Raw genomic sequence first — 4,849 nt, forward strand, 5'->3', positions numbered from 1 at the left:
CTTGCCTCTATGCCTAGGGGTTAAGGTGGAGGGAGGGGGGAAATCTAGCGCACCAACCAATGGGAGTCCAGCACACTCCCCTTCCTCAGCTTGTTTCCAAGCGTTAGGCTCTCCGTTTGGAATAGTCAAATCTGCGGGTGTTCTGTTTGGAGGATGTGCTAGCAGGGATAATTTTGAACCCGCCACCTTTGCGGATCCTCTAAAATGGGTCGTGACTTTTGGCTGTATCTTTGGAAGTTGGTGGAACAGGTACTCTTTATTTATTGCCCCGCCCCAGTTTTCTCTGGGAGATCTAGCTGATGCCGCTGGGCCCAGCACGAATGGGAGAATGAAGGGTTCCGGTGCATTTTGGATTTGAAATAAAAAACCCTGATTATTCTCTTCCTCACCCCCAAGCACCCCTGTGTTATAAGATGAAAAAATTAGATTGAATGAATTGGGCTTGCCCCACCTGAAAGCAGAAGCACATTCATTCTGCTCTTCCCGAGCCTCATGAAGACAGTATCCTGCCCCTCTGAAATTTTCTTTCTTTTACAATGTGTACATCTTGTGTGTGCATAATGTCGTCTCTTCCATTAAAATGCGAGCTTCTTAAATTCGAGGTCTGGGTTTTGTTTGTGTTTTTCTTGTTTATTTTTGTTCTTAAAAAAAATTCCCAGATCTCAGTGGAAGTGCTTTTTTAATAAATTCTTGTTGACTGAACATGTCTCCCTTTCCATCTCCACCGTTAATCCCAATTTCTAACATTCAAGTCTAGAATTTGAGAGAGAGGAATGGTAGGATTAGTGCTTCAGATCCCAAAGGGGACATTAGAGGTCACTGATCCAATCTCTCCAATTTTACAAATGAGGAATTTGAAATCCAGACAATTTAAGTGACTTGCCCAAAGACTCATTGGTAGGTAAGTGGCAGAGGCAGGATTCAAACCTGGATCCTCTGATTTCAAATCCAGAAATACTTTCCACTGAACCATGATGCAAATCCAGTGTTCTTTGACATTTTATCAGGTAGCTCATTTTTAAAATGTGAAAACTTGATACTGGAAAGTTCAAGACATCCAAAGTCACACAGATAATATCCAAGTTGGAATTAGAACCCAGGTGTTTGATCCTTTATTGGACTGGGAATCCAATGTTGAATCAGTAATGAATCAATGTTGAATAATTTAGATGTTAAAAGCAAAACAGGTCTAAACCCATTTTTAAAAAAGACAGGATTTCAACTTAGTTCTTTTGATTCCAACACCAATGCTCCTTATACTATGTCATGCTTAGTTGATAATTCACAAGTAATTATTTGAGATACATAGATAGCAATTTTCCTCTCTAGGACTACACAGTTAGCAAGACCAGTTTTGAAACCAGGTCTTCGTGATTTCAGGTCCAATACGCCCTCCTCCAAGATATGCTGCAAATGGGAAAAAAGAAGGCAAAAATATTAAACTTGGGTGTACTCTTTGTTGTTGTTTGTCCTTCATTTTTGAAGAGGAGCAACAGAATCATAGGATAATGTCTTGACTTGCAAATAAATTGAATTTAAGTGAGACAGATTTGTGAAAAGTCCATTTTTTCTTCTAGAATCATGGAAGTCCATTTGCAAGACAAAATTGAGGAGTTCTGGTGATGACCTAGGATGTAATAGATGATCCTGGCACCTTTGATACTTAATCAAGCTTTTGAATATACTATTTCTTTCTTGAAATGGAAAGGGAGGAGAATAAGCATCTATATAGCACCTGCTATGTTTAAGGCACTGTACTAATTATGATTATTATATTAAATATCTTTATAATTGATAAATCAATAAGCATTAGTCACCCCTTACTATTGTGACTTATTACTGTGAACTGGGTTATAATATACAAACAAAACAAACAATAAAACCACAAGAGAACCTTAATTTGTGAACATTAAAAGTAATTATTTATATCACTCCAATTTCATTTTGAATTTTGTTATAAATTTTGTCAAGTTATTACTTTGTACAGTCTCATGTCTCAAGTATAAAAGAAAGATCTTTATCATTACCTTCCCCCTGGGACTGTGGTTTTAGGACTATTCTTGGTTTTCTCCACCATACACTGATTGCTGTTCTTAGATGTATTCTTACTTGTATCATATGTGCTATATTACTTAGACTTACCTATTTATGAGCACAGAAGACTTAAAAAAAAACTTCCATCAGCCCCACAAACCATAAAATATATAAAGCTATATTATGCCCAAAAGCTTTGAAATCATGCCCCAGTGATTGTCACTAGAAATTAAAGTCCCTCTGATTTTTATATACAGAAAGGGCTTTGGTGTGTGTTACCTCTGTGAGCCTCTGTGAGCATCTCAATAGAGTACCACATGCTGCAGATTATCTATCTATCTATCTATCTATATGAATTCACACAGTTATAAACAATGTATATCTTTGAAAGAACCTAATCCAATCCATGAAGTTCCTGAAGACACTTGAAGGGATTTCTTAGAAGGGTCTGAGTACAATAAGGGGAGATTTATCATTCTCTTCCCTTGCAGCCCAAATCCTAAAAACTTTGGGGTTTATTTATGGTTCTACACTTTTCACCCCCTACCTCCAGAATGCCACCACTTAAAGGAGAGAGTTCCTGATTTTACAGAAGAAAGTTTTACTAAAAGAAGGAAGAAAAACAAAAACCATAAACCATAAACAAGCAATATTTGATTACAGAGGTATGTAAATATATCTATAGCATGTCCTAGTATCCCATCTCTTTCATCTCTCTCTCTCTCTCTCCTTTATTTCCCTACTTCTTTCTTCTCTCTCTCTTTCTCTTTTCTCTTTCTTCTCTCTTTCTCCCCTTCACTTTCTACCAGTTGTCAGTACCTCCCATGACCGTTAGTATCTTACATTCATTTACTCTTTTCAGTTACTCATATGGCAACCAATTTCATTTATGTGTGGTGTTGGTGCTAGATATGCCCAATGCTTTCAAATGTAAGTATTTATGATTTAAAAAAAAAACACCTTGAAGTTTCTAAGTAGCTTATTAACCTTTGTGCTCATTCATATGATAAAACTATAATCAGAACCTTCAATGTACATCTTGTATGCCAACTTTTGCATCAAAGTCAGTGAATACCATGGCAATGCTAACTTGGGCTGAAGGAGCTTATCAAGTTCTCTATAACTTCTGCACTTCATTTTTTTGTGACGGATATTGGCACATAAAGTGAAATTATATTTGCGGTGGCTTTTTGATGACATATATTATGAACACTGCACATGAGATAATCAAGTGGTTCAGCAGAGGGTATCTTAAAACCTTGGACACCCAACAAACTAATTCTACTAACTTTTTGTTTGCTTCTCTAGGGAGAACCTGTGAACCAGTTATTTTCACTTTAAACTTGGGGTGCTTCCAGACTTCCCTATTTCTATTTTAGTAATATAAGTTTTTATTGATATTTTGTTTATGTCACTGTAGCATCCCATGTATTCCTCTATTCCTTATCTCCTCCCCAAGAAACATCCAATTTGATGAATGATATTTTTAAAGAGAGAGAGAAAAAGCACTTGATCAATTGATCAATACATTGAAGAAGTCAGAAAACACAGAAGTGTTAATGTCTAACACTTATGGACCTTTCACCTTCACAAAGGGATAGCTTGTCAATGACTTTTTAACCTTTTTTTTTATTCAAGTCCCACTTCATTATTCTAATTTTATTATATTTATTTTGTGTGGGTGTGTATCAGAGAGAGAGAGAGAGAGAGAGAGAGAGAGAGAGAGATCTTTCCATTTATTTTGTTTTAGTTACTGTCTATATTATTTCCGTGGCTCTGCTTACTTCACTCTACATTAGTTCTTATAGATAATATGTTTCTCTGTAGTCATCACAAATCATTTCTCGCAGCACAGTAACATTTCATTACATTCATGTACCACAATTTATTTAACTATTCCCCAATTGGTGAACATTTTCTTTGCTTCAAAATTCTAAGCTGTCACAAAAAGAGCTGCTGTAAATATTTTGGAGTATATGAGGCTTTTTTCTTATTGATGGCTTTTTTGGGGTATAAATCCAGTAATGGAGTATCTGATTCAAATGGGATGGACATTTTAGTTTCTCTATTTGCATAATTCCTAATTACTTTCCAAAATGGTTGTACTACTTCCTAGCTCTACAGTTTCTCCAACTTTGAGTGTTAACATTTTTGTCAATGAGGTGAACTCCAAGAGTTATTTTGATTTGTATTTTTCTTATTATTAGTGATTTAGAGCACTTTTCCAAGTTTGTGAACAATTTGAAGTTCTTTTGACCTGTTTGTACATATACTTTAAATATTTATCTGTTGGGGAAAGAACATTAGTTATACATTTATTTATCTATTATTTCTATATCTTGGATACTAAGCCATTAAAAGAGAAATATGATACAAAGATTTTTCCCCCAATCAATTTTCCTTTTTATCCTAAATGCCTTACTGTTGTATGGGCAGAAGATTTTCAGTTTCAGATAATCAAAGTTATTTATCTTATATTTTGTAATTGTCTCTGTCTCTTATTGGGTTAATAATGTTACTCTTACCCATATCTGTGAGAGGTGTAAGATCTGTTTTTCTTCTAAAATTTTTGTAGTATGATCTTTAATAAAAATTAATTGTGAGGTGTGTGGTATAACATGTTGGTCTAAGTCTAATTTCTGCTGGACTGTTTTACAATTTTCCCAGAAGTTTTTATTAAATAGGGAGGTCCTTATTTCTGCTGAGAGCACCACTGTCTTTCCAGCAACCTAAGTTACCAGAATCTTAATCATTCCCTGCATCTGCTCCATTCTCTATTTTCATTCAGTATTCCATATCTTTCAATACCTTTCAT

The sequence above is a fragment of the Sarcophilus harrisii genome, chromosome 3, assembly GCF_902635505.1.
Source record: "Sarcophilus harrisii chromosome 3, mSarHar1.11, whole genome shotgun sequence".
Taxonomy (NCBI): Eukaryota; Metazoa; Chordata; class Mammalia; order Dasyuromorphia; family Dasyuridae; genus Sarcophilus; species Sarcophilus harrisii.